We start from the raw sequence: 25,975 nt of genomic DNA, 5'->3' as shown, positions 1-25,975 counted from the left end.
TTTTATTATTTTTGCTTTAAATAATCAATTGTCTTTAAAAGAAATGAAATAAAGGTTGACATTAGAGTAATTCTAGAAAACTTCCTAGGTTTACTCTGATTACTGCATTTTCCAAATGTCGTATGTGAAGTCCTTTACAGGCCCTATCTGCTGGGTTGGATGAAGCAATCCTTGAGGGAAGTCACCGCTATAGTCCTGTTGGCTATCCCTCAGAATCTCTTCAAAATTCACCCTGGAGAAGGAGAAGAGAAAGATGCTTAGAGAGGAAGGGAAATACTGGCAAGGGGATGGGGAGAATGAAACCACTTTAAGACTGTATTTTAAAGGCTCGTTAAGCTTCACTTTTAATGCAGTATAATTTGAAGAGATATATTTTCTTTTGGAGGCAAGTTTTAAGACACTAGGGGGTTTGTTCACCAGAGAGATGCTGGTAATTATATTTGAATTGTCAGTAATTCTAGTTCCATCACCAGAAAGCAAAATGCCAGTAGTAAAAGATGACTCTTTACTTGAAATCTGCGGGGAAGAAAGAACTTTGCTTCTCTCAAGGTCATCTGGTGTTCAAAGAAAATGTATCATTGATGATTTAATAATATATAACATGAGAAATTGCATTAGTATAATTATGTTACATTTTATCATCTTATTTTTTATGTAGAGAACAGATTGCCTTAAATCTGCAAGTATCATATTTGAGTTAAAATTGCATTCAACATACCATAAATATATACTTCCTAATCATTTAAATGTTTGCAATCATTGTGTATCTCAGTTAAAATATATGTTCACATTATACTTCAAATTTCTATTTCCTTTGGACATTATTGTATTTTGCAAGAACAGAAAGATTATCTAAAAATTTTCTGTAGTGATAATGGAAACCATGTTAACATCTGAATCATGTTCAATGTGAAAAAGAGAATTGGGGCCAATTTAATAGTTAGTACCCTTTCTTGGCAGAGAATGATAGAACACTGTTGTAAAAAGGACTGCTTTCTTTTTAAATCTGCAAAGCGTTACTAAGTACCATAGTCCCTCGCCTTTGGAAATACCATGGCTTTTTGGGTCACCAGCTGTGTATTATATACCAATGGAGAGTACAACTCATGGCCATATTTTGCATTCTTAGTGCTATTCATGGCTATTTCTTTACCTCATGAGCTGTATGACACCTTTTATTTAAAGCAGTCCTCATGTTTGTGATCACTGTGCATCAGGTTATCAGGTCTGTGGCTGGCCTTCCAGTTGTTCATCAGTCTGAGCTCACGAAAAGCAGACACAATTGGCAGAGTCATTGTGCTGTTCTGTTAGATTAAGTTATCCTGGTGGTATCCAAAAAATTTCTGGTGTAAGAATTATTTTTTTCTGTTTTGAATTAATGAAGCAGAAACACAAACTGTGAATATTGTCTGTAAATAGACTTTATTCTTTTATGCAAAAGGTCCTTAATGTTAGGGCCTGCAAGAAAATAGTATGTGTTATATTAGTGTTATAATATTAGTGTTCATGCAGAATGATGGCGGGAAAACCAGCTAGGTTTTATTTCTTACTGGTTATTATTGGTTGATGAATTCCTGTGAAGGTTTATGGCATTAGGTTAAATCATATGAAATTGCTATTTGTGTAGACAATTTCATATGACTCAACCTAACAGGAAACAAAGCAGCTTCAGTTCTAGGATACAAGATATAATTCAATTAATTCGCTCTACATCATTGTGAGTCTGCTGCAAATATCTTAAATTAATACATATAACTTAAAAATTGGAACTGGAAAGGCAAGATTTGTTTTCCTTTTATTCTTACTTTGCTTTTACTCTGTGTCATTGCTCTCTTGCTTTCAAGGAAAATACAGACTCTATATATAGAACATCTCCCGACATTTGCCATTCTGTAGGTCTTGAGGGGTAAACAAGTAAGAACACAAATATTACTTACTTAGTTGTGGGTTAAAGTCATCCTTCTATTATTCTAACAATAACTTAAACTTGCAGCCCTTCCTTAGTGAATTTTCACGAATTCTCTTCTCTCTAAAGAAGACTATTTCATCACAGAAATATATTAGAGGTATTAAAATGCCTTTCCCCTCTCTCTTCTTCCATATTTCTCCATTTGCAGTTTCATCTGTATGGAAAAAGAGCTCTGGTTGCTTTGGCCAAGACTTTTCAGTAGCAAATGCTTCAAAATACAAAGCAAGAGCTATTTTCAAGAAAGACCTTCTAAATTTGTATTAGGTAAGTTAAATTGTAGATGTCCTCCTTTACAACTAGAAGTAAATACATTTGATTTAATTATATTAATCAAAATGTACTTGCGTTCAAGTGTTCTTACATGTCAATACTCCTGGATAGATTTAAATTACATTGACAGAAAACATCCATTTCCTCACATTTTCAAATACCAAGCAAGCAGCAGAACCTGGTCTTTAGCATGGTTGTATTTGAAAAAAATGTAATCCAGCCAAGGCTGATCTTGTTTTTCCTTTATGCTTTAAGCCAGAAGCAATTACTTTTCATTTCAAGATTAAGCGTCTGTAACGTTGCCACTCGTCGCTGAGGCTCCTGGTTTCAGCATGTCTCCTTGGTTCCCAGCCAGCTCTGGGTGTTCAGGTAGCAGCTGTGGCTGGGAGTGTCTCTCCAGCCCACATTCCTTGGCCATGAATTTTGCAGCCCTGTTTATCTGATGAAGACCTCCCAGTAGTGAATTGCTCATGACATTGTCACACAAACCTTAATGAATGATATGGAAAGATACCCAATATTTTTCCTCCTGGAATGCCTACCAATCATCAGTGTCCCAGCCCCTTCGCTCCAGCTGATCACCGCAAAGGTTTGGTACTGAGATCCAGTGAGACGTTTGTCCTGCAAAAACCACATTCTCACTGGATGCCTACAAGTCCTCTCTATGGGACTGTTACCCAAGCCTGTTTAGAGAATTTTCAACAATTACATCTGCCCATTTGCTGAGTATCACTACTCTACACTAATTATTGACTTCAATTTATATTTTTAATGTACAATTGCTATCACCAACTTCAGTGCATGAAGACCTCTCTTCCTTCTCTTCAAACCCATGACTTTGCTTGGGATAACAGGGATAGCTTTATAGCATGGCTTTCTCATTATTTCATGTGTCTTCATTTTGCTTTCCCAAGTCAGATTGTAAATTCCTTGAGAAAGGAGGCCCTGAAAACTAGAAATACCTATACAGACAGATAGTTAAAAAAAAAAAAAAAAAAAAAAAAATTGGACAGAAAGACATTTGTTGCTCTAAGAATCCAGAAAATTTGCCTTAACACGTTCAGAAGAGATCTTTGGCTACAATATACAACTCCTCTCCTTTCCCCCGCCTGCCCTCTGCTGGAACTGCTAATGAGCAGTAAGATGGCAAAAGCAGGACATTGTATGGGAAATGTGGGAAAACAGGGGCTAGTTTGACTAGAAGGCGAGTTGAGTAACTGTGATTTGTAAGTCCACAATGGGGATCTTTGAAGTCCTTCATGATGTGCCTCTGTATGACTAGCAACCTCCTCACAAGACTCTGTGGTTCACTGTGCACAGAGATATGATTCGGCCTGCCTGCCTGAGATAGACCAAGTGGCCTTGTGTGTTCTCTTCCTCCTCTGTGCTTGTTTCATCTGCAGAACCATCTGACGGATGGCAGACAGCTGAACCAGGTACTGCCCCTTCCCAAACACAAATGCCCTCCCCACTCACCATTCCCCAGAGCCTTCACCACCTTCATCTATGAAAGGCATTTACTAGGGTCTAGCAACACTGCCAATTTGGTAATGCAAAACAGGAGATAAGTGTGAAACTCTAGACTGGTTTACTGTTTCAAAGGGCAGCAGGATGTGACAGCTGCTGAGGCAGCCCTTTGCCCTTGGAGAGGAGAAGCACGAGTGTAATCACTAGATGACCTCTCCCTCCTGCTGTCTCCTGGGTGGTAGGGACAGTCTCTCTCCCAACCCCACTCTTGGTCAGGTGGCTACATATTATGAAAAAGAGGAGGAAAAACATGTTTTTGCTTTTAAAATTATTATTAAGAGAGAGTACTCTTTGGGGAACCAGAATCCATTAGCTGAATTCATTTCAGTATCTATGGTTAATTAAGTTAGGCAGACTTAACGCAATTTTATTATGTAGCCTTTAAGAGCTGTTCTGGTAAATGCCCATCCTATAAATACTAGCACTACTTTATATGTGTGATATCCTTTTTGGAAGGGTAAATCTGAATTATTATCCAGATATTAATCTGCACACAACCCCATCCAGACAATGCAAAGATGCTTCCTCATATTTTGAACATTGTTCAATACATTCAGAAGGGGGAAAAACCGCTCAGATACGACTTTCTACAATTTTAAGTCAGTGGATAAGTCAGCCTGGTTGCATCCCAAAACATACTTTTGAACATCAATTTCACCTTACTCCTGACCAAGTAATTGATTTCTACATTTCATTCTGTAAATTAAACGCTAGACTTTGAATTACTAGAAGAAATACACAGCCAATAAACCTTTCTTATAAAATGACAGTATTTTAATTTATTAGATGCGTTAGCATGTATTCATGCCTAAGATTTCATCAATCAATTTTCCATTTTAAAAAGCAGTCTTTGGAAGCAACAGTGGAGAGATGCTGAGTTCCAAAAGCAATGTTGTGAAAGGCAGCAGGTCTAGCGTTCCAGGCACATGCTTAACAAAATTCTAGTCAATAACCATGTGGCTCCAAGTATAAACCCACATTTTTTAAAGTATCTGCCTTCTGAACTGACTCTTTTGGAATGTCAAAATTTTAAAAAGAAAATATTTAAATTTCTCTATTTAAGAGGTGTGCTGTGTTTGTTCAATATTGGAGCAACCTCTGATATTATTTTAAAATATTTATTTTGCCACTTTGACAGCCTTCTACACTGCCATTGGGTTTTGGTTTTGTTTACAGTACTAAATTTCAATAGTTGGCTTCAGATTAAATGCATATTCATATGTTGTGGTGATTTTATTAATTAGTTGCTTTTGAAAAATCTTTTAAGCCGAAAGTCACTCCAAAATAGAAACTCTAAGAATCACTACCACCAAGTTAAATTTAAGTCATGTACTCATTTCATTCAGTCATCAAAAATATATTTAACACACAGGACTTGACTAACTTATCCCTAAACAAGGTAGGCATAGCACCTGGGGCCCACAATACTTTTAGAGGCCTATAAAAACAGTCTTTTAAATCAGAAGAAAAAAATATTTTTTTCTTTGAAAATCAGAAGAAAAAGATAAAATTTTAGGTCAAAGAAAGTATATATAATATTAATATATTCATTTTCATACCAGCATGGTCATAAAATATAATTTTAAATATTTTTTTAATGAAGGAAGGGGCCCACGAAGGCAAAAGTTTCCAGGACCCATAAAATGATAATGCAACCCTTCATGACATATGCCAAGTTTTATCTATGCTAGATTCTAGGTGTAAGAAGATATGTAGGGCACAGTTTCTGTACCCAAAGCACTCATAGTCTAATGAAGAAAATGGACATAAAACAGGCAGTTCACAATGTGGTTGGTTCCCTTGAAATTGTTTGAAAGAGTAATTACAAGTGGAAAAACACAAGGGTTTTACTACAAAATGTCATTTAACACATAGACTTGGCCTTATGTTTCTTTCAGTTAAACTCATACAAAAATTAGGTTTATATATATATCTTAATGCTACATAGACAGTGTAAGTATATATGTGTGTTCATCTTAAACATTACTGATATTGCCATTCAGATCTGTAAGTCAGAATGTTCATTATTTTATAAGTACTGTCCATCAAAAGGACCACAAAGGAAATTCCACGTGCTGGTATCAATGGTCCAATGAGGAAAATGAGAAGTGAAATCTAGTTCTCCCTAGCTTAGCAATGCTTACCTATGTCCTTTCAAGTTTTACCAAGATTTCAGAAATGGAACAGAATCCTGGCTGCACTTTCCCTCTTCATAAAATTTCACATATATGTGAGATGCAGCATTTATTTTTTTTCTATTACTGTTTCTAATTCCAATAATTTGGGTAGTCACAATGTTCCCCCTAAACCTAAGTCTTCCTTGTTAATATTTGAGTCCATTTTTGCATTTTTTGATTGTCAATTAGAGAATGATTTCTGAACATTTTCTATTTTTAGAGCAATTTTACCTTCATTATCTTATTACACACACAAAAGCTTTTTGAATAAGTAGGACATCATAGGACATTCAAAAGAACACAGACTCAGACAAGCCTGGGTATAAATCTCAATTCTGCCAATAAAGCTGTATTACTTTGGTCACTTCATTTAACCTCATTTGCATCTCAGCTTCCTCATCCATAAAATGAGGATCATTATGCATGTCTCATAAAGTTGCCATAAGAATTAGGATAATGTATGTTAAGTGTTAGACCAGCACCTGAAATTTAGTAGAAGCTAAATAAGTAGCTGCTATTATTATTTGCCATATTTTATAAATTAGGAAACTGAAGCATAGACATATTCCTCATGCCAGTATAGGGGGTTAGGGCACCTAGTTATTACAGGCAAACTGCAGACTTTGTTTTGAACAAGGCTTATTGAAAATGAGGGTATACACTACAAAGTACAGAAGAAAAAGATGCAGAAAAAACACTGACATCAAACCAACCAGATAACCAATATATGTTTATTGGGCACCTTGTAAGTATAAGACATTCTGTGTACAAGTTGGGCTACTTTGCAAATGACAGAATTCCAACTTGATCATGCAAAAAAGAGAATTTGCTGACTGATGTCACCCAAACACAGAATGTGGACAGCTGGTCCTATGGATGTCTGGACTCAGTGGCAAGTACACTTTTAGGGCTTATACTCTCTATTTCTGATGTATGTTTCCAGTTATCTTTGCAGATGAGCTTTCTCCATGCCATGGGGAACATGAATCCTAGCAACTATGATCTCTCATCTCATCCTAACTAAGCAGTTCTACCAGCAAAGAAAGAGGATTTCTTTGTCTTTGTCTGCAGTTTGAAAACAATCCTAAAAATCACTTGCATTGAACCAATAGGTCACATACTCTTCCCTAAGCCAATCACCAAGCCAGGAAGATGGGGTAATATAATTGGTCCAGTTAAGAGTACATGACATGTTAGGAACTTGAGACCAGCGTGGCCAACATAGTGAAACCTCATCTCTACAGAAATACAAAAAAACTAGCTAGGTGTGATGCACACACCTGTAGTCCCAGCTACTTGGGTGGCTGAGGTGGGAGGATCACTTGTGCCTGGGAGGCAGAAGTTGCAGTGAGTGGAGATCGCACCACTGTACTCCAGCCTGGGTAAAGACCAAGACCGTCTCAAAAAAACAGAAAAAAAAGGAATACATGTTACTGTTGTCATTAGAATAGAGGGAAGTGTATTGGGTGAGCAAAAATCATAACCTTTACCTTCAATGAGTTATAATAGAAAAATTAATATTTTAATGGTAGAGTTGGCTCAAAGAGCCAAGAGGCCAGAATCTCAGAATGTCTGGCTGAGATGCCATGAGCCCTGAGCGGACATGTCACATGGACTGCTCAGCCAGGAAGGGAGGCCTATCATACTTTTGTCCCCCACTTGTGTTATCTCATAGATTACAGACTTAAATTTATTTCTTAATATGCATACTATTTAAAGAAGGAAGTTATAAACATTTGGGCATTATCTTAGAGAAAGCAGAACTTTCTAAAGAGAGTGACTAGAGGCTGGACCACAGACTAACATCCCTGTTGGTTGAAAAATTGCAGGCTGTCTTGTCCTGTTGGAAAGCATATTCTGACAGATTGCTTAATGCTTTTCCTTCCTGTAGCATGGGCTTGGGGGAGTGGTACTCAAAGCAGACTTACACATTGGATTGTATAGTGAATGAACTTTTCTTAATGGCTTTGCTGGGTTTATTTAAGACATTGAACTGTTTGCCCTTGTCTCCAGTAATTCAATGACTACTCATCATTACATTAGTGGGAGAACTATTATACTGTATTAGAGATACGGAGATCTTGTGACTGGGTGAGGAGTCAGTGTTTTGACTTTTTATGCCAACATCATTATTTTCCCACTCATTTCACATTTCTCCTGTCAGTTTAGCCCTCAATTCAAGGTTACCTTGATTACTTTCAGGTCTTTTAGTCGTGAATCTTTCTAAACTATTTTTACCTCAAGATGTTCCTATCTTTTCATGTACTCACTTTGTCTTCTTTTCTGTCTCAAAATTAGAGATTTTCCTAGTCTTTTCCAGCACTATATTCTTCCCTCTTCCACCTCCTTGGAAAACTAACTTCATTCATTACTTCATCTTCTATTTGCATTTTCAACTATCCCTCTTCATTGTGTCTTTCTCCACTTATGCACCACAAGCCTACCTCTTGAAACAGTATCAAATGAGATCATGTATGGGAAAGTGCTCTGTTACTCTGAAGTGGAATATAAATATGGAATAATATCATAATCCTGTCTTTCTTCTTCCCTCCATGATCATTTTAAAAAACCATCACTATAAAGTATTTTTTAATTTTACTATATCACTGTTCAACTCATTACCTAATGTCTTAAAATCTGACTCTGTCTCCTAAAATACTATGTTGGGGGTTCATAACTTTATCTTCCAGTATTTGATGCAGTTAACTACATCCTCCTTCCTTGGTTTCTGTAACCTCATAACCTTGGTTTACCTCCTCTCCCTTTAACCATTCCTCTTTCCTTCAATGTCCATCTTTTTCCTTCTACCTCTAAATGTGAGTAGTATCTATCATTCTGTCCTTGCTTCTCTCCCTCTCTCTCTGATTTTCATAAATACTCCTTGAAACCACGAACAAATTCTTTTCTTCAACCTCTGTTAATTGCCTGCTGAGAATTTTAACTTACATGTCCCACAAGCCCCCAAAGAAAATGTATTTTAAAATAAACTCTTACCCCACTCCAAATATCTTCCACCTTATCTCAGCCAACAGTGTTACTCTTTTACTGAGTCACCTAGGCTTGAAACCCTAGTTCTGTGATTGATTTTTTCCTCCTCCTTATCCCTGAATCTAATTTCAGCCATATTTTACAGATATTTACTCTGTCTCTGCCTTCTCTTCCTTCAGGTAGTGATAGTTCAGGCTGCTGGGATAGCACATAGCCTATTATTTTTGCTTTCAGTGGGGTTGTCCAAACGTATTTCGTGGTCATACTCTTTTTCCCTTCTTTGTTCCTTAGCCCTTTTCTGGACTGAATAACCATTTTAACTTTATTCACAAAGACCACTAAATCTTCTATGCTAATATTTTCTCAAAACTTCCACTAAACATGTTTAGAATGACTAGAATGGCCTCTATAACATGCTTGGTAAGTAACAGCTGGGCGCAAGTTGACTATTGTTTGTAAGTAGTGACATGACAAAAATACATTTCATAGCTATATGTCTTTATTAATTTGCATTTTCAAATACAGTCAGCATCTTCATATTAGCAGATTCAACTGCGCTTGATTCAGAATGCTGAAATTTTGAGGATCTAAAGACATGCTAATGAATATACACTGAACATGTTGCCTGAGTTTTAATACTTTTTCACCAATCATCAGAATATAATTCTAGTTTATGTCTAAACTCATCAGAAACATCACCTTTCAGGCTCTAGGATTCTAGCTCTCTAACCTTGTTTCTGCAGATCCCATTAGCAAAAAAATGATTAAGGAAAGCTTCAGTTTTCCCAGTGTTGACATTAAGGGTATTTGATGCCACAGTAGCATACTGTGCAACTGTAAAAAGAATAGAGAAGCTCTTTATGTGTCTATATGGAAAGATCTCTATTAGGAAATGAATGTTCATGTCTCCCTCAGAATTCATGTGTTTAAGTCCTAACCCTCAATTTGATGATGATATTTGGAGATGAGGCCTTTGGGATGTAATTGGGGTTAGATGAGGTTATGAGGGTGGGACTCTCATGATGTGATTAGTGCCTTTATAAGAATAGATGCCAGAGAGCTTGCTGGTTCTCTCTCTGCCATGTGAGGACATGGCGAGAAGGCAGCCATCTGAAAACCGGGAAGAGAGCCCTCACCAGAATCTGACCATGCTGGCGCCCTGATCTTGGACTTTCATCCTCCACACTGTAAGAAAATTAATTTCCATTGCTTAAACCACCCAAACTATAGTCTTTTGTTATGGCAGTCTGAGCTGACTAATATAATCTCCAAGATTATTATTATTATTATTATTATTATTATTATTATTTTGAGACAGTCTTGCTCTGTCACCCAGGCTGGAGTCCAGTGGTGTGATCTCACCTCACTGCAATCTCCACCTCCTGGTTCAAGTGATTTGCCTGCCTCAGCCTCCTGAGTAGTTGGGGTTACAGGTGTGCACCACCACACCTGGCTAATTTTTTGTATTTTTAGTAGAGACGGAGTTTCACCATGTTGGGCAGGCTGGTCTCAAACTCCTGACCTCCAGTGATCTGCCTGCCTCAGCTTCCCAAAGTGTTGGGATCATAGGTGTAAGCCACCACACCTAGCCTCTAAGATTTATTTTTAAGTGGGGGAGAAAAGGGTGCCAAAGTATACGGCAATGGGAGTAAAAAAAAAAGAGAAAATATAGTTGTACTGGCTTGCATATATATTTTTTAAATCTTGGGAAGTGTAAATGAGAAACTGATAATGTTGGTTACCTGTTTTGTGGGGATAGGCAGATAGAGAATAGGGGAGGAAAGGAGACATTGCTGTATATCTTTTTATACTATTTGATGCTTGAACTATGTGAATGTGCTACCAGTTCAAGAAATTAAATAAATAAAATTTACTTTTTTAAAGAAATAAAACAAAAACTTTAATAACAAAAACATTTAATTTGGAAAAATAAGATTATATTCAAAGAAGAAAAATACTGATTATGTTGAAAGAGAATGGCTGCCTAGCAGAATAACTAAAGCAGAAGTTTACATTTGATGCAGGCACAATTTGAACAAGATAAAGGAATAGGAGCAGATGTATTAAATAGCTTTCCCAGTCAGCTCTTTAATAACCCCCATGACAGTGTAGACAGTTGTTATTTTCTACTATCCTTTTCTTGGATCTGGCTACTGCCAGCAGAGCTGGAACTGCCCACATGACATGTATTCAATTGAAAGGTGACAACCACAAGTTCTCAATACTCTCAGTAATGCTCAGATGGTGCCTGAAAGTAACACCTTCTCCTTCAACTTCCCTTGGTTGGAGGTCCTAAGTACAAGGAGAGCAACTACTGAGAAAAGGACGCAGTCATCCATTTGAAAGAGGTTAATGTCTCGTCCAAGAACAGAAATGTAACTTTTCTCACAACCTACTTTGGCCAATTAAACATCCAATTGTGTTACAGACACTATATCATATTGCCCCAGAGCATTGTCCTTACGTAGTTCTGATCATTTTATTTCTGTTTAATATCTATCAAAGAAATATTCTCCATTAGTTTCAGGGTAAAATCCAAATTTCAAAATACGATATTCAAAGACTCTGGTCATCAGGCTTCGGCCTATCTCTCTACCCACATTTGCTCATTTTGAGCTGTTTTGCCATAAGCCCAGAGTGCTTTTCTTTCTCAGACCTCCATACCTTTTTAAATGCCATTTTCATTGCCTGGACTACCCTTCTATTTCTTCCTTTTGATGATGCTTTTCCAAATTAAAGTGAGTGTTCTTTGTCTAATATCACCCTGTATTTATTGCATACCATTGAGATTCTCTATGTACTTGTCCTTTCTATCAGACTCGAGAAGTTCAGGGACCATGGCATATTCATTTTGCATCTCCAGTGCTGGCATCCAGTAAGCATTTGATGGTTGAATGAATGAAGTAAATATGTAGTCTAGCTGAAGTTTTAAAGACAGAACATTGTAGTACCCTATAATAAAATCCTAACCAAGGCTTAGGAAAAGTGCCTTGCAGGAGGATTCTAACTCTGCATTTTAAGAGTGTAATTCAACCTCAGATTGACTTGTAAGAGCTGAATGCTGTCAGGACAATTCTCCCTGAGCCTTTTGATTTTTTGGAAGGCTTTCAATTTTGCAGATTTGTGTGTGTGTAGTTTGAAAACTCTGGTGAGCAATGCCATACTGAGGTAGTTCTTTGACAATCTCCTCTGTTTAAGAGCGTTTTACTTCTCATATTCTAAAGCATAGATGACAGCTTGCAATCCAGTGGATTTTCATCCTTATCTCCTGAAAACCACATTTCTTAGGCATTGTGGTAGCAAGTTCCATATCAGTGAAAATCATCCCACGGAAGTGAGTCTTCAGCTCAAACCTCAGATCCACATTTGCTTGTGAGAGAGCAACAGGGACAGCAGGGCAAACTCAACAACTTTGTAGTTAGATGTCTTTCTCATGTGTCTTTCTCAAAGATGTTCTTTTAAAATGTGAAATTTCCAGAAAAATCTAACAGTTTCTAGCCAAAATAGTTCACTTCCCAAGCTAAAGGGGTTGATCTTGGTGGGCTTCAGTTGTGTCAATAGGCCACTAGTGAGGCAGACTTCAGAGATAAGCCATCTTTTGTTAATTCAGTTCACTCTGAACAAAACAGACAGAATGAATGCTTGAACCCCACCTATTTAGACATGCTTGCATAAACATGGCTTCATAATAGTTTGTTTTCAGAGTCCACTGACTTTAATTGTCCTACGGATGCTGTTTAAATGCCTCCATTGATAAATTTAATGTGTTAGTGCTCATTTTCTATAGTAATGAGCATAGTCACAAGCCTGAGTTCAGTATACATTTGAGCAAAATCCTGGCACTAATCTCAATATAAATAGCACATTTGATCTTACTGACATGTGGCTGAAGGCAAAACGTAAATCCAACAAAATTTGCAGGACTTTAGTTCTGAAGCCATTTTTTTGTAAAGTTTGGCGATAAAAATGATAGGAATGCTGGAATATTTTTCCCACTCTAGGATTTTAGTTATTCTGCAGTTACCAAATCGGCAAAATTTCTGGATTTGTCCTCCTCCAGGAAACACTGTCTTAATTAAATAATTAATTAAGTTCGTTTAAAAGCCAGTGATTCTCCTGTGATTTGCTTCCATAATTGCCTCTTTACTCATTAAAAAAAAAAAAACTACCTAAGTTAACTCTTTTATTTGTTCTTAATATGATGCTTTACCTAGTCCATGCAATTGTTTCTCATATGGCTTAAATGTCTCTCTGTGTTGTCATTGTCGGTATCTGTAGAAAATTGTTAGGTCCCGAAAGGCAAGACCTGAGTATCCTTACTTTCTGTGGTGCCTACACAGCATTATATGATATTAAACAGGTAATAATTATTTTAGTGTGATGAAGACAGGAATCTATAGCATGCTAATTTAATGTGAATTTAACATCAAAACATTAAGTTACTGAAGCTCTGGTATGCTATTCATAGCACGCAGTAACCTATAACAGTTACTAAGAAGGGTTTATTATTATGTGAAAGCAGTTGATGAAATGTTCCAAATAGCCAACTTCCAATGACTCAGAGTACATGTGTCCCTTAAATTGCTCACCTGCTTTTGCTCTAGAGCTATGTTTCAGCCTTTATGTTTCCAGAAAGAGGCTGGAAAGGAGGTCAAATCAGCCAGCTTATACATTTTGGTGGTTCTGATGATAGGGTTACTGAGAGAGATGGTAATAATGATTGTTAAAACCATTATTTTTAGGGATTAATGTGGAATTTACATTTTGATGGTCAGTTTGCATCAGTAAATTGACATGCATTATCAAATGCACTGTTTGTAGAACTGTGGAGAAATTCCTTTTTCTATCAAAAGCTCTACATGGTTAGTCTGACTGTAGATCTTTTATCCACATGCTAGTCTTGATGGACTAGCAGAGCTCAGAGGAGCAAGCCTTAAACACAGAGCACAGTTTCCTAGAAGTAAAGAATTTAACCTTTGTTCTAGTCCTTCTTTCTGTCAGCCTCATCAGCAGGAAAACTGTCAAGGTTGATTTCAAATGAATCATCTTTGGCAGCATTTTTCCTCCTAAAACCACTTATCTGTCACTTCATGGAAATTGCTACTTGCCCTCAGTGGTATGCAATATTAGCACAGACATTACACATAATTCATTATACCACAAAGTTGAAATATATATATAATACATATAAATATATTATACATTAAACATAAGTAAATAGGTAGATAGATAAAATTTCTCCTGAACCAGCTATGTATCAATAAACTCAGCAGTTTTACAGTTAAGTTCTGAAACCACAGCCTTTTGGTCACTTGCCGTCAGTATTCTTCCAAGAGAGATTAAGAAATGTTTGGCCTAGAGGTAACCTTTAAAATGTACTGAGAAGTGCATTTTTGCCAACTCTATTAATATTACTTCTACCTAGATGACCCACATATTCCTTGATATTCTTCAAATGTTTGCAAATTGAGTTTATAACATTTCCTCCTCCTTCAAAACAACCCCAGCCCCTTAGGCACTGTGTCTTTAAGACATAGATTAGAGAATTTTTACTCCTGGAGTGTGTATCTACAATCAAATATGATCATATGCTTTATTCTGAATTGAAATTAGCTTTATGACTTCTACAATCAGAGTGAGTGTTGGGCTTAATGAGTTGAGACTGGATAACAGAAGATGCATCTTCCACAGGCTGAGCACTGAGTCCCCATATTTCTCATACAGGTCTGCGAGCCATGGTCTGCAGTTCAGAAATCCAAAGGGCTCTGAAAAGCAAAAGTTTTAGTAACAAAATTTAGTGGCCAAAATTGATATGAAGCTTTATAGTCCCCATCCATCTCACTTAATGGAAATATGAATATGCTTGATTATGGGTTGCTGCCCAGGACCCACTGGGGGTGTTACACAGATATACTCGCCACATTACCTTCCTAAAATCCAAAAAGTGTCACATCTGGCATCAAATATTTTGGATAAGGAATTGTTAACTGTACCTTTCCTTAAAATACTAAAGATTTTTGACTGGGGAGAGTGAGCCAATCAGGTTTTTAAGTTCACGAAAGGCAAATCCTTCCAGCATGAGAAAACCAAGAAGAAGCAGGGCAGCTGCTAGGGAGATTCAATCCCTGTCCGGGTCAATTCTGTTAAGTTTGACAGCGAGTGACCTAGGGCCATCTTTGGTGACACAGGGGTGATGATCGGAGACCACTCACTTTCTCCAGTGGACCTGGGAACCCTCAGCTCCGTAGACAAGGGTCTTGATGAGGGCAGAAGTTTAGACTTTACAATGTAACAACCTCTCTGGTCCTTTTCTGTGTTCCTAGTTTTGCACAGATTTGTTTTTGAGTGTTGTTCAAAATAAGGGACAAAATAAGGGGAATATTATTTTTTAAGATAATTTTTTTTTTTTGACAGTCTCACTCTGTTGCCCAGGCTGAAGTACAGTGGCACGATCTCTGCTCACTGTAATCTCTGCCTCTCAGGTTCCAGTGATTCTCCTGCCTCAGTCTTCTGAGTAGCTGGGACTATAGGCATGTGCCACCATGCCCAGCTAGTTTTTGTATTTTTAGTAGAGATGGAGTTTCACCATTTTGGCCAGGCTGGCCTCGAACTCCTGACCTCAGGTGATCCGCCCGCCTTGACCTCCCAAAGTGTTGGGATTACAAGCGTGAGCCACCATGCCGGGCCAAAAATTCATTTTTATTATTGTCCCCTTCTTGCTTTTCTGTGAAAGTCCTCATCCTAAGAAGTTTATATATTTTATATTAAATCATTTCCTATTGATTTTTGTTGTGATTTTCAAAGGTGGATTCCCACAGGTAAAATCTTAGCTATTGCCCAAGACATAGTAAAGGGTCACATGTATGAATTTTTATAATTGGAAGAAAACTCTGCCTTTGTGAGAGCACATGTCCATCCACATTTCATCCCTCCATCCCTCAAAACCCTAGTGAGGGGCATTAAAGAATGGTTTATGTATATGCAGTGTCTGTTAAGCATGCACTATGTATTTCATCCTCATTTACTGGGTCTGGGATTGAAGTTTTTAGCCAGCATGGACCTAACCTACTTTTTGAGATAAAATATACTGTTTTGTTACAGGCAAAATTCTGGTGTGGTGTGAATGCTGTGGGTCAGTCTGAATATATTTTTTTCTGTAATTTTATCATTATTATATGATTGCAATACCTGCTTTGTTTTTTAATTGGAAAGCAATCTTTTCTACTGTTGAAAGATATTTTTTGACAACTTGACCCTTCCTAGTGTTTAGTACTATGTTGAGGACTGCATCTTCCTGTTTTTTACATTATAGAGAACAAAATACTATTGATTTGAAAAATACATGTGACTTGGTATCTCTGTCTTGGTTGCAGTGGTGATACAGAATTGGTTTCATTAACTCCTACATAGTTGGTAAGAAACTATCTTGGTAAGTTGGTAAGATCACTGATCAAGAAAGTGGGAAAACAAAACTTTAAAACTTCAATCCTCAGTAGAAAACAGGTTACATAAAGTCAATTTATAGGTAATCTATGTATATGCTAATGGGATTGGAAACAACCTTACAGAGCACATTACCTGATAAACTTGAGTGGAGTGGGTTTGGGAGAACAAACTAACAGGATTATTGTGTCTCCTAGTTGGTACATGGGAGCAACTGACATGCCCCGTTCAGAACTTAACTGTTAGTAACAGTGGCGGTAACAACACAAACCAGTGAGCAGAGATACAGCTCTTAGGCCAAGCTGGCCAGACTGTATGGCTAAAGGAAGTGACTGACCAGTGGCAGTGCTCAGCCAGACCAAGATGAGGAGGGAAGAGTCAATAAGCTTTCTGGAGGCTAAGGTGTTCTCATGGTGGGAAAGTGTGCCCCCAGCCTTCATGGATGAGTTATTGGTCTTAAAGTTGGTCTCCTCTTGTTAGGATTTCTCATTAAATAACCTGATAATACCTGGCTTTCCATGTAACTGCCTCTAGGAAAAAAAGTACTGTTCATGTTGACATAGGTATTTCAGTCTGCATGGTAAAAGTTCTATATCTTACTACAAAATAATAAACTAGCTGGTTTATAATGTGTAAAAAAGATTTTTGAGAAATCATTGGGGGTGTGGTATCATATTAAGTGATATCATTCATATGGGTAGTTGTTCTCATAACATCTTGTATGTAACTATAACACTTACCATAATGTACTAATCATTTGTTTTCAATCTTTTAATTTGGACTAGACATAACCCTTTCAGAGAGAAATTGTCTTTAGGCTGGGTAGGTGGCTCACATCTGTAGTCCCAACACTGTGGGAGGCCGAGGCAGGCGGATCACCTGAGGCCAGGAGTTCAAGACCAGCCTGGCTAACATGGTGAAACCCTGTCTGTACTAAAAATACAAAAAGTAGCTGGATGTGGTGGTGCACACTGGTCATCTCAGCTGTTCAGGAGGCTGAGGCAGGAGAATCACTTCAACCTGGGAGACAGAGGCTGCAGTGAGCTGAGATCACACCACTGCACTCCAGCCTGGGTGACAGAGCGAGACTCCATCTCAAAAAAAACATACAAACAAACAAAAAAAAAACCCAAGAAATGATTTTTATTATTTTATAAAGCATATGCTTCTTAAAGAAAAGTTGGAAAATACATAAATTTTAAAGAAAACAAAAATCACATATAATCCCACTTCTTAAAGATAACAAAAGTTGCTATTATATTTTGTTAAGCCTTTTCACCTATATATGTTCTTAAAATAAAACTGTGATCATACTAAAACATTATTTTCAAAAGCATTATTTTTGATGGCTACAGAATATCCCACAGGTATGGATGTACCATGATTTATTTAACTACTCTTTTATTATAGGGCTTTCCAATTGTTTCTGATTTTTAATTTTAATTTTATTTATTTATTTATTTATTTATTTATTTATTTATTTATTTATTTTGAGACATAGTCTTGCTCTATCGCCCAGGTTGGGGTGCTGTAGCACTATCTTGGGTCACTGCAACCTCCATCTCCCCGATTCAAAGGATTCTTGTGCCTTAGTCCCCTGAGTAGCTGGGATTACAAGTGCTCGCCACCACGCCCAGCTCCTTTTTGTATTTTTAGTAGAGATGGGGTTTCGCCATGTTGGTCAGGCTGGTCTCAAACTCCTGTCCTTAGGTAATCTGCCAGCTTCAACCTCCCAAAGTGCTGGGATTATAGGTGTTAGCCACAGCACCTGCCTGTTCCTGATTTTTTTTTTTTTTTTTTTTTTTTTTTTTTGAGATGGAGTCTCGCTCTGTCGCCCAGGCTGGAGTGCAGTGGCCGGATCTCAGCTCACTGCAAGCTCCGCCTCCCGGGTTTACGCCATTCTCCTGCCTCAGCCTCCCGAGTAGCTGGGACTACAGGCGCCCGCCACTTCGCCCGGCTAGTTTTTGTATTTTTAGTAGAGACGGGGTTTCACCGTGTTAGCCAGGATGGTCTCGATCTCCTGACCTCGTGATCCGCCCGTCTCGGCCTCCCAAAGTGCTGGGATTACAGGTTTGAGCCACCGCGCCCGGCCTATGTTCCTGATTTTTAAAAAGATGAATAGAGAAACCATTTCTTAATCAGATCATTAGCCACAGTATCTAGCACACTTTGTCATTTAATATAAAAGTATTGAATTGAAAAGTTATTTTCATCTGAGATCCTATCCCGAATAGGTTTCATTAGGTTTCATTAGAAGCTTAGGAGGAATCTGACAAAATGAACTTCAGAGCACATACATTTTGGTGTGAAAGGGAGCAGTTTAAGCCTGTGCTGAGAGGTGACCCAGGGATAGGGAACTACTAACAGTGTGTGGGGTGGAGCAGGGGTACGTAGAAGAATTTCTAAGGTGAATGTTGACTCTGTCACAGTTTTACCTACTGACAGAAGTGTTGGACCATCCACAGTGGGTTAGTTCTCCCACTCTTGTGAAGAATGAGCTGTTTTGTCACTTGTTCTGTTTCTCTTTTAATTGCTCACAGTTTTTCCTATGAGAGCAGACATGTGCTCTTTGAATTTAATTGAACGTCTGCTTCAGAACAATGTGACAAGGAAATATTATCTTCTTAGATTTCAGTATGTGTAAGATGGGCATAGTCGTTTATAAAAATTCCCAAATCAGAATTTTGTGACCTCTTCCAGAATATGTGATTAGCCTGGCCCAACATGACTCTCTCCCAAGCAGGGCCAAACAGATGCATGCTGGAAGCACCATTTTCACCCTAAAGGGATCAAGACAAGGCCCAGCAAACTGAACTAGCAATATCTAATTGTCTGGGGTTCTCATGATGCTCACATGGGCCCCCCCTCCAGAGTGCCTGTTACTGTAACATCTGGAACTGTTATAACACTGCCTGTTTTGATATGTGGCCAAAACCACTCTACTTTCAGACTGTGTGAACACTGTTGTAATACTCAATAAGCAATTAGTAGTGCAAACCCCGATTGTGGTAATATTGGTGCCTAATTTGTTTAATTTAATTAAGTATTTAATTTCCATCTGGTGTCTTTATAAAAGAAAAACAGGAGGGAGGAAAAATAATCTCAGATTATTAACTACTTTAAGCTTTCACCTACTACCTCTTGGGCTATAGCAAATCATTAATCTTTTAAAAGCAAAATACAAAATAAAGTAAAATAAAAATTAAATTTAAACTTTCAAAAGGCAATAAAAATATAATTTATTTTAAAGCATGTATTAGTTCAACCATATTTCTAGAATACTGTAAAGTAATATACAATTATATAGAATACAGCATTATACAGGAATGTAACATGCTATAGACTATCCCCCATAATGTTAACAACCCATTCTTTATCAGTTGATATTCATTAGTCTTCCCTAACAATGCCAGACCTATTCCCTGATCTCCAACTTACCCGTCAATGACTACTTCTGATGAGGATCTGAACAGTATTGCAATAAGGCAGACAATATTATAAAATTCAAGAAACATTAAGTTACAATAGGAAGGATACAACTGAAAGGATGATGATATGGTTTGGTTGTGTCCCCACCCAAATATCATCTTGAATTGTAGTTCCCATAATCCCAACATGTTGTGAGAAGGACCCGATGGGAAGTTATTGAATCATGGGGGTGGGTTTTTCCCATTCTGTTAGTGAATAAGTCTCATGAGATCTGATGGTTTCATAAATGGGAACTCCCCCTTGCACAAGCTCTCTTGCCTGCCATCATGTGAGATATGACTTTGATCCTCCTTCGCCTTCTGCCATGATTGTGAGGCCTCCTCAGCTATGTGGAACTGTGAGTCTATTAAACTGCTTTCCTGTATAAACTACCCCATCTCAGGTATATCTTCATTAGCAACCTGAGAGCAGAATAATACAGATAATTCCTAAAATTAATTAAGATGTCAGAAAGCGTTCTTGGCAAAAACCAAGTTAGAGTAGAAACTTCTCTTTTCTTTTTAAAGATGTATCCTATGATATGGTCTTTAGTGGAAACTCATGTTTTCTATAAAAGTGAATCTGATTTTTCTATATAATACTCTTGCCCATTTCTCTCCAAAATGGTTTATCTGTCAGCATTCTCACAGAAGAAAAATTTGCTTTCCCAGGCAATTTCCTTTCTCTTTTTTCCCTATATTTTTGAAAAATTCTTTCTTTAAAGGCTTTTCTAAAATTCCTTTTTAGAAAGAAAGTTGGAGAAACTGAGATTAGGAGATTTTTGAGTTGGCAGATAGCATAGATCATGAATTTTTTTCAATTATGGTTAATATATTAAAATAACAAAAACTGAACAGAGAATAGAAGCCCATATACTAGGGAATAAAAGCATAAAATATCCTATACAGTAAATGATAGTCAATCTGTACAGCATTTTTTATTGATGCATACACTAATTTGATGGTTGAGGTGTTTAAATAAATTCCCTGAAACATTTAGTAAGTAGCTACATATGTGACCTGTATGAACACAAATTACCATTTTCTTCTAGGTTTCACATCAAAATTTCACATCATAATATACTATATATATTTCTATATATATAGTAGAGATAGTATATACATATATGTATACATATATGATCTCTGCTATATATAGTATACTATACTATATATAGTATAGCAGAGATAGTAGTGTGAGTCATATGTCATCTCTAAAGAGTAGAATAATCTTGGCGTCAGTTAATCTTGATTTACATTTTAACTCTACTCTATGATAACCACCAGGATGTGTTATATTTTCGTAGATAATGTTTTCTTCAACTGGTTTTTGATGCTGACTTCTCTGAATCTGGATGTTTCTCCTGTAAGATGTCATGAGGTTGTAGGGGACACTCTTCCAGTTGTAAAGGCTATAGAAAAGGCCTGAGGGCAGATGTATATCATTGACAGGCCCCCCATCATTGGGGAGGCGCATATTTGTGGAGCCCTTACCTGTGTCAGGGCTGTCAGCCAGGAGCTGACCCTCAGCTTTAAAACAAAGTTAACAATATCACTGACATTCCAGCTGTAGCACATAGATTTTTCTATTCCTTCCTCCAATATACTAAATTCCCTCCCATCTTGCACCTTTGCTCATATGCTCAGCTCAGTTTGGCAATTTCTCTCCACTCCTAATTAATACCTACTCATCTTTCAATTCTCAGCTCAGAAGTCACCTCTCCAGGAAAGCCTTCCTTTACTCCCCCAGATATATGGGATTTATGTTATTATGCATGCTCATGGCACCCAGTCCTTTTCCTTTATAGCACTTAGTTTGGGAGTATTTAGTGATGGTTTGATTCATAGCTGTCTCTCTGCTAAACAGTATTCGCACCTACTACTAGTCAGTGACTAGTGCTAGTTGTGTAAATAAATCTGTATTATGGACCCTGTTTTTAATTCAGAAAAAAAAATTGGCAAAATTTCAAAAACTGAAAGAATTTTTTCTGAAAATATTATTGAAACACTGTAATGAAAGAATAACAGAACTTGATACTAAGAGTGTGACTGGTTAATGATAGACACTCCTTCCATCAAGAGAAAGTGTCTGTTCTCCTCCCTTTGATGGGCAGACCTGTGACTGCTTTGACCAGTATAGGATAGCAGAAATCATGCCATGCTAGCTATGTGCATAGCCCCTAAAGAACATCGCAGCTTCCACTTCTCACGTGAAGGAAGCCAACCACCAAGAAATGAGACTATTCTGAGACCACCATTCTATGAGAATCCTGAGCCACAGGAAGAAGCTCTGGAAGAAGGGACCTGTGTGGAGGGGGTGAGCTGAGGTCAGGCTGAGCAACACTGAGGCACCAGAGATGTAAGCGAGAAAGTCAGCTGGAAAGCGGTTCCCAGCTTCAGCTGCCCCAATGGACTCCATATGGATCAGAGACACAAGCCTTCCCCCAATTCCTAATTCACAAATCATGGGCCAAACAAAATGACTGTTCTAAGCCACTAGGTTTCAGGGTGGTTTTTTGTGCATCAACAATAACTGAAACAAAGGGAAAGAAACGTAAATGCATGATAAGAAGGAGCTGAGGAAAGATAATTCAGAGGAGAAAGTAGGTGAAGGGCAAAATAAAGAAGCGTGCAACAACTATCTTGAGGCTGGACATGGTGGCTCATGCCTGTAATCCCAGCACTTTGGGAGGTTGAGGCAGACAGATCGCTTGAGTTCAGGAGTTTGAGACCAGCCTGAGCAATATGGCGAAACCTTGTCTCTATAAAAATACAAAAACAAAACCAAAAATTACCTGGGTGTGGTGGCATGCAACTCTAGTCCCAGCTACTCAGGAGGCTAAGGTGGGAGAATTGCTTGAGCCTGGGGTGGAGGTTGCAGTAAGCTGAGATTGTGCCACTGCACTCCATCCTGGGTTACAGAGCGAGACCATGTCTCAAAAAAACCAAAACCAAAACAAACAAACAAAAAACCCAACCACCTCAGAGGTAAGAGTTCAGGTACTAGGGACAGTGAGGCTTTCTCCATAAACCCACTAGAAGTTTGGAACCTCTACCCCCACCCCACCCCACCTTTTGCCCGATGCAGGTCCCGATATATGGAACTCCTCTATAATTTTATAATGGTGCTGATAAGAAAAAGAAAGTGTGGGGAAATAATCTGACAGTGTTTACATGATCTATATTTCTAAGATTTACGCCTATTGTGTTGTCAAACATATTGAATTAAGTAACTTGAATTATTTAAAATGTAGGAAATTCTTACCAAAATTTAATATAAGAAGGTTCCCATTCAGCAGGGGAAGTTGGGCAACAATTTTATTGTAATGGGATTTGACCCTCGAATGGGTAAATGAAGCTTTCCCCAACCAAGAATGGAATAGGAAAGAGGAAAGGGAGTAACCTTTGTTGAAAGTCAACTATTGCTATGCTTTGCATATTTTCTTCTTCTTCCCTCCTCCTCCCACTTCTCCTCCTCCATGATCACAGAAGTGGCTAACATTTGTTGAGCACTTGCTATATCTACATGCTGCAAAGCTTTATGTGGATCATCTCATTAATCTTCATTACATCATAATATAGGTGTAATCTTTGTTTTACAAATGAAAAAAACAGAAGCTCTGTATGTGAAGTTAATTGACCAGGATTGTACAGATAGTAAGTAGTGGAGCCAGCATTTGAACAAAGGGCTCCTTTGAACAAAGGGCTCCCTCAGCAGAAGGGAGAGGAAGAACATATTTCATATGTTGTCTAAGTTAATTTAATTTAGTCCTCATAAGAACAATGTAAGATTGATATTACTATCCTCATTTTCCAAATGAGGGGTCTGAGGCTCACAAAGGTCAAGCAAGTTGTACAAGATCACACAGCTGTGACTATGAACTCTCCACTCTCCAATAGCAATTTATAAGCATTGGGAGCAACAGAATCATAGATTCTTAAAGCTGGAAGGGGCCTAGTATAACCTTCTTATCTTACAGGAACCGAAACCCATTCATATGAAAGTGGGCTGATGAGAATGGGGAGAGAGGAATGCCATCTATTGCTTTAATTCAGTCATTCTCTACACACCTGAATTGAGGATCCAGTAATAAAAAGATGTGCCTGTCTGCCAAGAGCTCCTTGGATTAGCAAGTAAAACAGTGCTTTGTCATAGGAGTCAAAACAGGGATACAGATGCATTTCATCCAACCTGGGGACCCAGGGAAGTCTTCTTGAATGGAGTGATGCCTTCAATGAGTCTAAAGAGGATTAGGAATTACCCAAGCAGAGATGGGGCCACACACATTCCAGGAAATAGGAAACCATGCACAGAAGCCCAAGTAAGAGAAAACAGGGATGAGATCAGAATGAGGATGGCAAGTAGGCAGAGGCCACATCACGGAGGTGGGGTGTTGGGTGGGCTATGGTAAAACATGTGGACTTAATTCTGAGGATACTGCGAAGCTACTGGAGGATTTAGACAAGAGAGTGGTAGTTAGATTTGCAGTTTAGAAAGACCGCTTTGGATAAGATGGCTGTTGCAGTAATCTATGAAACCAATAATTATTTTCTGGACGAAGCGGTAGCAGAGTGGATGAAGAGACATGGGTGGATTTGAATCATTTTAAGGGGATTGATTGGTCAAAACATGGTGATTGATTAAATGTGGAGGTAAAGGAGAATGTGAGGTAAAGGAGAATGTGAGGTAAAGGATTACACTCAGATTACTGGCTTAAGCAACTACTAGTATGAATGAAATAGGGATTGGAAGGAGCAATCCTGGGCAGGACATGATGAGCTGTGCTTTGGGATGTCGACTTTGGAATGCCTGTGGAGCAGCCAAATAGGGATGTCTTTTAGGCAGTTCTGAAGCTAGGCAGGAAAAGACCAGAAATGAAGGTTTGAGCCATGTTGGCACTGGGGTGTATTTGAAGTCATGGGCCTAGATTCGCTCATCCAAAGCAGGGAGCATGTAAAGTTGGAAGAAAAGAGATGGAGGCTAGACAACTCTGGGAAACACCAACATTTAAAGGAAAGAATGAGGAAAAGCAATGGAGTAGAAGCAGAGGGAGAGAGACAGACTGGCAGAAGAAAAGAAGCCATGAGAGAGAAGCATCACTGAAGCAAAGGATTCTTTGGACATGTATATACCAATGCTATGTTAAAACCATTGTGCGTTAATATCACAAAAGCAAATACAGCGATTCCCTGGCATTGCGAAACTGGCGTATCTCTGTGCTTCATAAGAAAATGAAGCAACTTCATTTCACAAGGAAATGAAGGGGATTATCAGAGCCCTGTTGTGTGTGTGTACACATACATACACATATATAACAATTTTAACTGTAGAAAAATGTTTTTCTTTTCTTCTACATTTAGATTTCCCAGAATTTGAAGTCTTTCCCCTCAAACTATTTCTTCCCCCATAAATATATATTGAATATCAAATGATCATAAACATACTTCTGGAAAAATAATGCTGCAAGAAGCTCTGAAAAACTGAAAAAATAGCTGATATAAAAGTTTGGGGAACTACCATTTGACCCAGCAATCCACTTCTACCCAAAGGAAAAGAAATTGTTCTACCAAAGAGACACTGCCACTCATATATTTATCACAGCACCACTCACAACAGCAAAGTAATGGAATCAACCTAGGTGCCCATTAGTGATGTACTGGATAAAGAAAATATGGTACATATACACCATGGAATACTACACAGCCATAAAAATAATGAAATCATTTCCTTTGCAACAACATGGATGCAGCTGGAGGTCATTATCCTAAGTGAATTAATGCAGAAACAGAAAATCAAATACTGCACTACTGTTCTCACTTATAAGTGGGAGCTAAACAATGAATACCCATGGACATAAAGATTAAAACGACAGAAACTACGAACTCCAAAAAGAGGCAGGAGGAGAGGTGGGAAGGGCTGAAAAACTTGCCATTGGGTACTGTGTTCACTATTTGGATGATGGGTTCAATAGAAGCCCAAACCTCAGCATTACGCAACGTATCCATGTCACAAACCTGCACATGTACCCACTGAATCTAAAAGAAAAGCTTGGAGCAACACTCACCTCTGCTTATCATCATAATACATCACAAATTTGTTAAAATTCAACATATTTATATAGCACTTAGAACTT

The 25,975-nt window shown here is 38.0% G+C and overlaps 1 long non-coding RNA gene across 1 annotated transcript in view; it reads left to right on the top strand.

Annotated features, from left to right (window-relative positions):
• LOC115900685 overlaps positions 1-25,975 on the top strand; it is a 116,427-nt gene that overhangs the window by 85,985 nt on the left and 4,467 nt on the right. The window contains exon 3 of the long non-coding RNA XR_004060347.1: positions 2,118-2,233. This is a non-coding gene — a long non-coding RNA (uncharacterized LOC115900685). The remainder of the gene's footprint in view (positions 1-2,117; positions 2,234-25,975) is intronic.

This window comes from Rhinopithecus roxellana, chromosome 12 (assembly GCF_007565055.1).
Source record: "Rhinopithecus roxellana isolate Shanxi Qingling chromosome 12, ASM756505v1, whole genome shotgun sequence".
In the NCBI taxonomy this organism is placed as follows: Eukaryota; Metazoa; Chordata; class Mammalia; order Primates; family Cercopithecidae; genus Rhinopithecus; species Rhinopithecus roxellana.
Note: the sequence above shows the minus strand (reverse complement) of the source record. Positions and strands in the feature narration are given on the sequence as shown.